We start from the raw sequence: 13,986 nt of genomic DNA on the forward strand, positions 1-13,986 counted from the left end.
TTTTCTCGGCTTATGTTCCGACTCTGTAACAAGTTTTCAAGATCTTTAAGCTTGGTGGCAAGCGGCAATGTTATCCTGGCATCAGTGTTATCAAATACTTGGACAAGACTTTGTTCGAAACTTTGAATCATAGTAATCATGCAGATTTGGTCCGAGAGATTTGTGTTCAAGATTTGTAACAATTTAATGGTAGTGAGTGATTTATGCCCCCAATTTAATCCAAGCATGATATTTTTATTCTGAAAGATCACAAAATTTTCTTGCTCAGCAGAAAATGACAGACTTTTTTACTTTTTAGTTATTGAAATATGATTTGACCAAGATGCATTTGACCTTAAACGTTTTATTCCTGTATATGAAGTTATTTCGCCTTTATCACTTTATAAAGTATTAAAGTTTATTTCTAATAAAGTTTGTTTGGGATTCTGCTGAAAATTTTGGTGAAGCATTTCTTTAAAATGAATATGTTATTTCTATAATATGAAACATTTCTGTTGTTGAAGAACAGTCTGTTTGCTATAAATGCTACTGTTTGTAGTCTTTATACAGCATATGAGTCTGATCCAATCTTTAATTTAGCAAAGAGTTAAATTTATTGGTTGAGGAATGACAAAACTTCTATATGTGTTTAATGATCAAACAGGGGTGTGTTGGAGGGAGCTCAGCCCCGTTTGTTCAAATTCTATGCCTTGTATTGCCAGTGAAATATATATATCAAAAAGCTAGCAGCACCTAAATATATATCAGAAAGCCGGCAATATTTTAATATATATGAGAAAGGCAGCAACAGTTGTAATATACATTAAAAAGCCCAAATAGCTGAAATTATGGAGATATGCCTCTGTGATCTTATAAACCAAAACCTACAATTAAAATATCATCAACAAGTCTAGAAGAGAAGTAATGTTCTACTTTGAGCTACAGAAGTAGGGTACATTTGTACAATTCAATACCAAAAATATATTGTACTCAGCTGTTTCATTGAATATCCTAATTATAATTACTTCATTTTTAAATGATGAACTAAAAATACAAAATACAACATGGAAAATCATAAGAGTTTCTGTGATTTGGTGTAGTTGTTTTAGTATGGAAGTGGCTGAGAATTGAGAGGTTTGTAGATTGACCAATTTCAGAACATAATGAGAAATCATCTTCGATTAAAAAACAAGCTTTGGAGTAAGAAAACTATTGAAACTGCATCAGCACGAACTTTGCAATGTTATTTGGCCCAAAATGTTTCTCTACTTGAGTCAGTTAATTGAACCTTATATCAAAAGCAGTTCAGCACAACAATCACCATACGCAATCAAATTTCGTAAGTTCGACGTAAAGGCATTTCTTTCATTTTTTTCGTAATCCTCGATTTATGCGATTATGTAATGACATTTAGTAGCCTTCAACAATCAGTTATTACACACTTATCCATAAAAAAACGCAATATTATCTCAAAATACTGTATTACTAGCAGCAATTGCTATATAAACACAAGCAAAAATTTCAAAACTAGGAACCAAAATGGCGGAAATTGATCAGGTGATCAATATTGCCCAATCAACGTAAGCTAAACGGATAACAATAGATGTCCCAACTCTTATACTATAGAGGGCTCTGGTTATGGGCCCAGAACGCCTAAGTACGATTAGGTAAACCGAATGAATGTGTATGAAATATATTTAATGAAATTTTTGTGTTAAACATGGCTGATGTAAACACGTTGAAATTCGCGAAACTGAATGGGTCGAATTACCGCTCTTGGTCCTTCAACATGCGCTTATATTTGGAGAGTCATGATTTGTTTGAGCATACAGATGGAACGGCTGAAACTCCAACGGAAGATGCTGATGCAGAAGTGCGACGAAAATTCGTTTCAAGTGCGAAGAAAGCCTGGACATATATATGTTTAGCCATAGAACCCGAATACCAGATTCATGTTAGAGATACAAACACAGCCAAGGAAGCTTGGGATGCCCTGAAAAAGCAGTTTGCTCGTGAATCATTGCTGCAAAAAGTACGCTTAAGACAACAATACTACTCGCTTCGTTTTCATCCAGGTAATGATATGATGGAACATGTAAGTCAGTTAAAATCTTTGCACGATCAACTGAAAGAAATGAATGTGTCAATCGATGATAAGGAACTGGCCATGACATTGCTTGCCAGCTTGCCGGAAGAGTTTAAACCCCTGATTACAGCACTAGATGCAGGGTGATGAGAATCTATCATATGATAAGGTGAAAAATATGTTATTGAACGATGTTGAAAGGAGTGTGAATACAAAAGCTAAAGAGAATGCATATAAAGTACGGGGAAAATATATGAAAGGCAAAGCAACAATAATGAGAAAAATGGTATGGTATTTCGTGGAAAATGTCATAATTGCAAAGAAGTTGGGCACTTCGCCCGTGATTGCCCAAAGCGGAATATGAAAAGTGGTGGGAACACCTTCCATCAAAAGGATAAGAAGAATTCAGCTCGGTATGCACAGAAAGAAGATGCTTTGACTAAGGAATAGAAAGCATTGGTAGCTACTGATCTGCTGAATAAATCAGTATGGATTATTGACTCGGGAGCAACACAACACATGACCAGTGAGAAGGATCGCTTAACAGAATACATAGCATTTGACAAACCAAGTATTGTTCATCTAGGAGATAATCGGTCAATATTGGCATTTGGTCAAGGTACTTATCATATCGTGTGTGATCTGGGAAATCGTAATCAAGCAATAGCTCTACATGATGTTCTATATCTACCTGATCTTGATAAAAACTTACTCTCTGCTCGAGCAATGATCAAATTAGGTGCAACAGTGGAATTCAAAGGCAAGAGATGTGAAATTGCTAGAAATGGCAAGTTGCTAGCTGTTGGAAATCTTCTAAGTAAACTTTATTTGCTACAAACAAAAGAAGAAGATCATCATGTATACATTTCACAAAAACATTCTATCCTTGAACTATGGCATTATCGATATGGTCATTTAGGTATTGACAATATAAAAGAATTGATGAAAGGGGAAATGGTTTATGGAATAAGTAATGAAGACAAAAGTAAGGAACGTTCAATTTGTGAAAGTTGCATTAGGGGAAAGCAACATAGAACTGAATATCCTAAAGGAGGTGGAAAGCGTGCAACTAATCTCATGGAATTGGTACATAGTGATGTCTGTGGACCAATATTGGTTAACTCATTTGGTGACTCACGGTATTTCGTAACTTTCATTGATGACTTTTCTCGTTACACGTACGTCTATTTTATCAAGAGAAAAAGTGAAGTTTTAGAAAAATTCCAAGAGTTCGTTAATCATGTCACCAACCTCACTGGCAAACCAATTAAAGTGCTTCGTACCGACAATGGCGGTGAATATTGTTCAAACGAATTCGAATCATATTTGAAACAAAAAGGAATTAGTCCTCAGCTCACAGCTCCTTATAGTCCTGCACAAAACGGTGTCTCAGAAAGGATGAATAGGACACTTGTGGAATCTGCCACGTGTATGATGCATCATGCAAGTCTACCAAGAGAATTTTGGGCTGAATCTGTCAGCACTGCCGCCTATCTTCGAAACCGAAGTCCCAATAGCTCACTCAAAGGAATCACGCCTTATGAAGTCTTTTTTAATCAGAAGCCTAATGTGTCGCACTTGAAAGTATTTGGCTGCTTAGCATTTCTCCATATTCCAACCGAGAATCGTAGAAAATTTGAAGAAAAGAGCCGACGAGTTATTTTTGTTGGTTATCCTGCTGGAACCAAAGGTTATAAACTCTATGATCCATTATCAAAAAGATTTATCCGTGGAAGAGATGTTATGTTCGCTGAAAAGAAATTTTACGAATTTAGTAAGGATTCTTCTGCACAACCCAAATCTTTCTACTATCCCGAAGAAGATAAATCAATCGAAGTTCAAGAAAAACAACCTGAAAATGATGAAGGTGACCAAATTGTTGATGACATGAATGTCAATGAAAATGCGGTGCCTGGTCAACAAGTGGGAGAAAGTTATGAAGAACGTTTCTTGCGAGAGACTGAAAACTTGAATGCAAAAAGGATACGCAGACCTCCACGACGATTTGACGACGAGTGTTATATTGCTGATAACCTCACGGAAGATGTTGATGAGCCTTTAAACATAAAAGAAGCGTCGACAGGAGAACATGCAAATCAGTGGAAAAAGGCAACTGATTCTGAGTATGACTCTTTAATCAATAATGGAACATGGGAACTCGTTCCTCCACCAAACAACAAGAATATTGTTGGAAGTCGTTGGGTGTTCAAGGTGAAGCACAATTCTGATGGAACTGTCAACAGATTTAAAGCTCGTTTGGTTGCTCAGGGATATTCTCAATCCGAAGGGATAGACTACCAAGAAGTATTCTCACCTGTAGTTCGTAACACAACTATAAGATCACTGTTGGCTGTCGCTAATATCTATAATTGGGAGATTCATCAAATGGATGTCCATACAGCGTTCTTGCAAGGAGAATTGCAAGATGAAATATACATGAAACAACCTAGTGGTTACGTTGACAAAGATAGACCTGAGTTCGTATGTAAGCTTAGGAAAAGTATTTATGGCCTCAAGCAGGCAGCTAGGTGCTGGAATACCTCTATTGACACCTATCTTACATCAAACGGATACAAGAAATCAACTGCAGATCCATGCGTCTATGTTAAGTCAGTAAAACAAAAAAAGGAAAAGATTAACTTCGTGATAATGGCTATTTATGTTGACGACATGCTATGATTTTCAAATAATTCATAGATGCTAAAAAAGGAAAAAGATATGATTGCTGAAAGATTTAAAGTGGACGACTTAGGAGAAGTGAAATATGTTCTTGGAATGGTGATTGAACGAAACCGCAAGACAAGAACACTATCCATTAGTCAGCCAAAATATCTGGAAGGGATACTTAAGAGATTTGGGATGGACCAATGCAAACCTGTCACAACACCGATGAAGACTGGAATGAAATTTGAGTCATTGTCAAAAGATGAGACACCAGTGGAGACTCAAAGATATCAAATGGCAATTGGTTGTCTGACCTATGCAGCTACTGCTACTCGTCCCGATATTTCATCGGCAGTCGGAATTTTGTCGAAGTTTATGTCTCGACCGAGCGTAGTACATTGGCAAGGTGTAAAGAGAATCCTCCGGTATTTAAAGGGAACGTTGGATTATGGTTTATTATTCACGGCTACTAGTTCAGATCCTGTGTTATCTGGATATTCTGATGCAGACTGGGGAGGTGATATTGAGACCAGACGATCAACTTCCGGATATGTGTTTCAAATCCAAAATAATACTGTCAGTTGGAGAAGTAAGAGACAGACCTCAGTATCCAGATCAACCACTGAAGCCGAGTACATAGCCTTAAGTTTAGCAAGCCAAGAAATTGTTTGGTTGAGAAGATTGCTTTCAAACATTGGAACACAGCAAGATGAACCATCTATAGTTTTCGAAGACAATCAGGGAGCAATAGAACTTACAAAAAATCCTAAATTCCATACTCGAACCAAACATGTGGACATAGCTTTTCATTTTGTCCGTGAACAAGTCAATCGTGATGTGATGTCTGTGGTATACTGTTCGACAGATAATATGTTAGCAGATATTATGACAAAAGCTCTACCAAGAAAAACTTTTGAGAACTTTCGAGATATGTTGGGAGTCAAGAAAATTAAGTAATTCCCAAGCTAGAGACATTAATTGGATTTTTATAGTATGATCATTAAGGGAGTGTTGAAGAACTTCATATAAGTCATGCTATAATGATCAACTATGTCATGTGATGATAATATATTCTGTTCTGTTCGTACTGCCTTTTTGCGCACACGCTGTTGTTGTTAACTATAATAAATATATCCAAATCAATCAATGGATGTTTTCATTCTTTACCTAAATATTCTTAACAGATTTTAGGTATGTTTCAAGATCTTTTGCAATTTCTTCATAAACACACAAGTTTGCAGACTTCTTTAATGCTAGCGTTTCTAATTGAACAGCATACTGTTTCTTTTCATCTGCTAGTACAATTGCAAAGTATTTTAATTCAGTTTCGGTCCAAACTCGCTCCTTCTTAGCCCTATTTTTCTTGTTCGAATCATGAACCATTTCATGAACACGATCATTGCTTCTATCCGCCATATTGACTATTATGGGTGAAATCCGCTAACAGCGAGTAACGAAGTATCATTTGTTTTGGTAGTTCGTCCACAGTACGCATTTATACTCACAGACGGATGATGCATCAAGACGAACTACCCATGCAAATTCGTCTAAACAGACGAACTATTCTGATAATTCGTCTTGACGGATGATCCGTCTGTTTGCCCGTATTTAAACACAGACGAACTTAAAGACGAACTATGTTTTTCTTGCCCAAGTTCTTCCAGACGGATGATTCGTCTCTAGTATAAATCGGGCCAATGGCGTCAAACGATTCGATTCGGCAGACTCAGAACTCTTTTATTTCATTTTTACCAATTTATTATTGAGTTCACTGATTCAGACTAGTTGCACGGAGGATTTTCCCTTGAAAGACTTATCTTCTCTAATTTCTATAAAGGATTTAAGTGTGAAAAAATTCGTATGTTTTTAAGAAAACTTCATGAAATACAGTATGTTAAGCATTTAGCATTGCTACAATTAAAAGGCTAATGGCCAGTTTTGAGCGAAAAACGCGAAATATTGACTACAACTATGATGACCTTGAGAGATAAATTAAGGAGTTCGTTGACGCACATGTTTGATTAAAAGGATATTTGTTCCGTTTGGCATAAACTTCAGTTAAACACAAATGTGCCCACGTATGTTCCTCAACATGTTGTGCAGTCAGTTTTGCGAGAAATTGACCCAGAAGGAACCCCCTGAAAAGAGGGTCATCGACTTAAAAGAAGAACTTGCTATAATCCGTCCTAACTACAACGTGATGGATACCAGTAACGGATCTAGCGATGCATCTGGCACAACACATACGGCAGCTATTTGGCCAGCAGAAAAAAAAGTGCCCTTGTGCACATTAAGCATGGAGTCTGTGGGACATGGAGTCTGGTATGAGCCATAGATCAACACACCTTGCCATCTCTACATGAGGTGTTCAGTTAGAAAAGGGGACAAGATGTGACATGGGACAACATTTCATGTATGTGAAATACTTAGGTTTAATACGATTCCAGTCAAATTGTCAAAATAAAAAGCTCTATGGATCAGAAAAGACTCAAAATCACAGGTTATAGTAAACAGCTTCTCGTGTAATCAATGTTAGTTTTCTCAAATCTTAAACACTGTGTAGTATAACTGTCCAATGATTGAATGATCAATGATCATACACTGAAAAGCCCCAATCGTTTGTTTATGATAAAGTAAATAATAGTATGGCGCCTTATGGCTACAGATTTTTTGTCCATTGAAATACGATTCCCCAAGCACTAAAGAAATCATAGCTGAAAGCAGAGCCCTCTATTTGTAAGAGTTGGGACATCTATTGTTATCCGTTTAGCTTACGTTGATCGGGCAATATTGATCACCTGATCAATTTCCGCCATTTTGGTTCCTGGTTTTGAAATTTGAGCTAGTGTTTATACAGCAATTACTGCTAGTAATACAGTATTTTGAGATATATTGCGTCTTTTTATGGATAAGAGTGTAATAACTGATTGTTGAGGGCTACTTAATGTCATTACATATCGCCAGAATCGGGGATTACGAAAAAAGGAAAGAAATGCCTTTACGTCGAACTTTGATTGCGTATGGTGATTGTTGTGCTGAACTGCTTTTGATATAAGGTTCAATCAACTGACTCAAGTAGCGAACCATTTTTGGGCCAAATAACATTGCAAAGTTCGTGCTAATGCAGTTTCAATAATTTTCTTACTCCAAAGCTTGTTTTTTAATCGAAGATGATTTCTCATTATGTTCTGAAATTGGTCAATCTACAAACCTCTTTATTCCCAGCCACTTTCACTAAAACAAAAAAACTACACCAAATTCCTCAACCCATAAATTTAACTCTTTGCTAAATTAAAGATTGGATCAGACTCATATGCTGTATAAAAGACTACAAACAGTGGCACTTATAGCAAGCAGACTGTTCTTCAACAACAGAAATGTTTCATGTTATAGAAATAACATATTCATATTAAAGAAATGCTTCACTAAAATTTTCAGCAGAATCCTTAACAAACTTCATTAGAAATAAGCTTTAATGCTTTATAAAGTGTTAAAGGCGAAATAACTTCATGTAAAGGAATAAAACGTTTAAGGCCAAATGCATCTTGGGCAAAACATTGCATATTTCAATAACTAAAAGTAAAAGTCTGTCATTTTCTGCCGAGCATGAAAATTTTGTGATCTTTCAGAAAAAAAATGTCACGCTTGGATCAAATTGGAGAGCATAAACAACTCACTACCATTAAATTGTTACAAATCTTGAACACAAATCTCTCAGGACCAAAACTGCATGATTACTATGATTCGAAGTATCGAACAGAGTCTTGTCCAACTATTTGATAACATTGATGCCAGGATAACATTGCCGCTTGCCACCAAGCTTAAAGATTTTGAAAACTTGTTGCAGAGTCGAACATTAGCCGAGAAAACACGTTCACGCACGAAAATACTTCTTACAATGGGTCACGATCAATTTGAAGCACGAACTAGTAAATCGCAAACGAAGCTCAAACCAATGAAATTAAATCAGATCTGCCGCAGATCGTTAAAAACGCAAAGAGCTTGCTATTATTCCTAATATATTAGATACTACCATGGGAATAAGCTTAACTTGCTTTCCTCTTTTGCATATAATTCCAATTTCCAATAGTATAGCTAAGTACAAATAGCCGTTAATGATAAAAATAAATTCAAAACTTTACCTGAACATTATTTCTTTCAGTGTTATTCTGGTTACTGGACGTCGAAGCGGAAGAGGTCGATGGCGCACCTGAAATGTTGAAAACAAACAAAGAAACGCAAATATACTTTAAACTATATTAAAATATGAAACATCATCAGCAGAAACTCACAGAAACCACACTTCGAACAAAAGTTCCAAGTGCTTGCGACCTTTTGTCCACAGTTTTGGCAAAACATTCTTACAAAGCATGTATAAACAACGATGGCAATTTATGGCGATGATTTGATATTTGATAATCTTGTATTTCCACCGAGATAGCACTTCCGCCGTGCCCCGTGGAGTTCGGTTTATTGCCGTGGAATTCTGTTTATTGCCGTGGTCTTTTTATTGCCGTGAAGTTTTGTTTATTGCCGTAGAGCTTTGTTTATTGCCGTGGAGTTTTGTTTATTACCGTGGAGTTTTGTTTTCGCCGTGGAGTTTTGTTTATTGCCGTGGAGTTTTGTTTATTACCGTGGAGTTTTGTTTTTATTCGTGGAGTTTTGTTTATTGCCGCGACACTTGTGGGCCACCGTACCATTGGGCTCTTAGATCCTTTACCATTTTGTTGGAGAAACTAAAAATAAAAGAATGACAAACAATACAAATTACAAAACTCTTCGCAATTAACAGTTCATGCTACTAAGTCAACAGTTTAGGAGGGATGGAGGAACAATTTTATATCTCGTCTCCTTTACATGTGTCTTCATATAATTCATAATATAATTCAGGCAGAGACGTCGCAAAGACATTTAATTTAGGGAGGAGGGGTGTAACAATTATTTACCGGAAGATTCTTCCAAATTTACCTGAAATTTTACTGTTTTCCTGATATGCATTTCGCCGAATTTGGCAAACAATTGAAGACCTCAAAACCTTAGCTAGACCCTATGTCGGGAAAGTAATGGGACTAGCCGTGCATTTACTGAAAATAGAAGGATGACATCTAACAGTTATAGAAACCCCCATAAAAAAACATTGTTGATAGAAATATTTACTTTTATCACTGAAGATGATTTAGGCGTAGTCGTCGAAAGTCGAAACGTAGAAATGATTGTTTCAATTACTTTGTGTCTACTTTCTACTAAGTATTAATTGTTCATGTATTTTATAGTGAGTAAGCCAGGGCTTTTTTTAAGAATCTGTCAGGGGGGGGGCGGATTGACAAAAGGGGCTAGTGTAGTGTAGATGTATAGAAATATCCATACTAAAATAAGATGTATAGAAATATCCATACTGAACATTTTGAAAATATTATTTATTCCCATCATTGTCTTATTCCAATACAAGAAAAAATCTTTGATTGAAAAAGATCTAGAAGTTTACAATGTTTTATAATAAAAGTTTTATTGCTGTAAGGGTTGCTTGAAAAACTTCTTAATGAAATCCCTTTCCATGTACGTACTGACAGTTGGTAAATTCATTCTTCTGTCTTTAGCGAGCACGAATTTCTGAACAGCAGGCCGTGGATCGTAACAGTAGCGTGGTGGTGCAATTTTGACTGCGGGGGCCAAAGCAAATTTCGCGCCCCCTTTACTTTTGAACTGATGAAATTTGCAATACATGCCGCAGTATTATTGAGTCTCGATACTTTATGTTAGCCTTTGCATTTTGATTACACTCTACCGATGACTGCGCTACCACTAGAAAATTAAAAATAGGTACGCGAATAGCGTAAATGACTAATATTGAATTAACTACATGAGAAATCACTAGAGAAGTCCGATGGTCATTTTTTGCAATGATAACCAAAATATTATAGATCATTTATCAACAAAAATGATAATTTTGTCTCCAATTACCACCAACTAAAAGTCTGTCTTATTAGTTTATTAGCTCGCGCTCTATGGACGACTGACTTAAACGACTGAAACAAGTCGGACGTCTGTTTGAGAGACAGGCTTCAGTCAATGATTCAATAGACCTGCTAAGTAGGCTTGCCATTATAACAACAGTAGCGAAGTCCTCAAGAAATCTCAAAATTTCAGCAAAAATTAATTTTTTCGCTTCAATAGAGAATCTTCACAACAGAATTTTATACAACTATATTTCTATTTTTAATCCTTCGGGAGGTCTTGAATTGTAGATGATTGATATTCAGTATTAATACTAACCTTTGGTATATCTGTATGATATTTTGAGATGTTTATTTCAACTATAGCCAGTAAAATTTTACGAATTTCCTCAATTTTACACTTTCGAATATTTTCCGTAACGCATCATCGTCATGTAGTCGTGTCAATTCGTGAATTGCCGTCCTAGCACCTGAACATCTGGACATTTTTTAGTATAACATTGTGGTTAGCCTGTGAGCAGGCTACACATAAAATATTTTAACCTTGGATTAATAATAAGATGCAATGTCAGTAACGATTCCTGACTTTGGGAGAAACTAAAGAAAATTCATTCAAATAGGCAAAAAACTATGCAATTTTAGGCCTTGTTGCGCCACGTAAGAGGACATTAAATTTGGCCCTGTATGTTGTCTACAGTCATTGTTACAAATGACAAGTCAGGTTTTGTTGCCACATAAGAAACATCAAGAATGCTCCTCAATTACTTTATTCTTTAATAGACAGTAAAACGACCCCCCCTTACAAGGTTTCATTTTGATCAGTCTTCCTTTTTCCCAAAATTAACTTCATTAACTGTTTATTATAACTTTGGAAATAACTGCTCTGCTTCAATTCATTTTTCTAGCCCAACTTTAAAACTTCGTGACTCATATTCATTTCTGCGCCCTTCCAGAAATCAACAGCTAAGGGGGCCAGCCTTGGCCCCTGACCCCTAGCACCACGCCACTGGATAGTAATGAGCGCTCGTAACACCATTCCAGTAAATTAATAATCTGTCAACTAATGTCATCTCTTAGGTGGCTATTCGTAAGTGAAAGCATGTTGTAAATTGAGACAGAACTTTCAACAGTCATGCTGTGAGCCGATACGACACAAAAGGCTGAAAAGAATTCTGTAACTGGTAGCTTGCTAGCCCTGAGCATAGAATAGAGCCAAACACCATAATCTTGACGGGATACTGCATATAAAGGTTTCATTGAATCAAAATTTTCAAACACTGCATTTAGAAACTTTTCCTTTATACGTTATATTGCATCACATCAGCAGGGGAAGAGATGTATTAACAAACTCAACTGCAGTGTTAGCTGTTGTTATGCAGATGATGTGTTTCATAACTTCATTTTGCTTATCATTGAGTCGAGACTAAAACACCAAAAGAGGGAAAAGTTTTTTATATACGAATATGTATCTATCCTCTGAAAATTAAGCTTAATAGTTATTGCAGTTTCCTAATACTCTCCGTTCAATTTTTCAAACTTGAGCGGTAAGTGAATTACTCACATTTAGATAGTTTTCTGAAGATTCTACAATTTCAAGTCTAATTGGTTCTTTTACTCGCCAGAATGTCGTCATCAGTGAATGAGCTGTTCTTCTTTGAGGAAATCCATAACTTTGATAATCTTCTTCATCATCGTCTTCATTTGAATGAAGCGTTCCAAGCTTCTTCTTGACCGCAGGGGATCCAGGATTTTTTTTAGTCACAATGGCCAGAGGCCTTCGCTGCCTAAGGGGGATCCGGGGGCATGCAACGCGCTGAAAAAGAGTTTTTCAAAAAATAGCTTAAGACTATGGAAATTAAGCCGTTTCGCTCAATATCAGAGCTCATCATCATGCCTAAGATGCAGTTGATGAATGCACTTTATATTCACTGTAGCATCCAACATGGACGGCCAGGTCTTTGCAAACCCAACCTTAAAAAAATTCTTTATGATGAGCCACGATAATAAGCAGTTGTGAGCATGCTGATCATTACTGAAAATACGTCATCAAAACACAAAAACTGCCTTAAGTCCATGACAAACGCGGAATGTAGTACACAGATCTTGCAACAATAGAAGAAAAAATAATCTACATCTTTAAGCAAAATAAAGTACAGATTTTCCAGTACAATACTTCATATGAAATAAACTTGGAGTAAAATAGAAAACGCTTATGCTGGTTGAAGCATCTGATGTAGTAATTTCTTTTCAAGCAAAATGTATATTGTTAGAAGTGAGAACTGTCGATATAGGTTAATGTTTTATGTAATGGAATGAAACTGATGAAATAATAAGGTTTTCTCTTTCCGATAAAAGCCAATTCAATCTTCCTCTTATTCTTTGCAAACAAATCAATAACTTTTTGAGTATCCAACTCTATGTCATTGTGAGTGTAAAGCAACGCCAAACCATTTAAACGAGTCTCAACCATCGAACTTCGACTATACTCTTTAAGTCTCCTTAAAGCTGAAAACGATCTCTCACACTAAAAAGAGGTTACGGGAATGATTCCTAAAATTCTCAACAAAACTTTGATGTTCTCAAACCCCAGAAATTACTGGCTTTTAGGGTTGAACTAATGTTATCAGGAAGACTATCTTGCTCCTTAGATTTCCAATATGTTTCCCACAATTCAAGCTCACCATCCAAAGCAATAGGATTTGGAAGATCATCAGTAAACATGGTAGCAAATCAAGTGAACTTATCCTGCTAGCGTGCGGATCCAGACTTGGAATAAGAGTGAAAAGAAATTAATTTGGATGGTATTAGATATAAACCATAGTAAACATTAGTAGAAGATTCTTTAAATCTTCTAGCTAACTCCTAAAATGATCGACTACAGGAATCGTGATAGATCTTGTTATCACGAGGCAAATAATCAACTCAAAACTAGCTAGAAAGTGAAAGAGAGGGCCTGCTTTGCTGGATGTCTCTACATTGCTGTTGCGTTTAAGATTGTAGTATATCTCCTCAAGTGTGAAAACGATTGGCAAAAATAGTTCCTCAAACGTGTCAAGATTTTGAATGCGCTCCACCCATCTTGTTTGTAAGCACCTTTCAACCTTTTTTTTAAAGAGTGCGGGCAATATTTGGTGATATTGGATTCTAGCAGAAGCATCATTGTATCAGAAGAAATGAAAAATTTGCGACTTCTATTACTCTTTCCAAGAGATTTCTAACAGACTGAACAGAGCAAGATGAAGAAATGCTTAAATTAAGTCTATGGCTATAGCAATGAGTGTAGATAGCTTGGTGATAATGGGT

This window comes from Xenia sp. Carnegie-2017, unplaced genomic scaffold (genome assembly GCF_021976095.1).
Source record: "Xenia sp. Carnegie-2017 unplaced genomic scaffold, XeniaSp_v1 HiC_scaffold_24, whole genome shotgun sequence".
NCBI lineage: Eukaryota > Metazoa > Cnidaria > Anthozoa > Malacalcyonacea > Xeniidae > Xenia > Xenia sp. Carnegie-2017.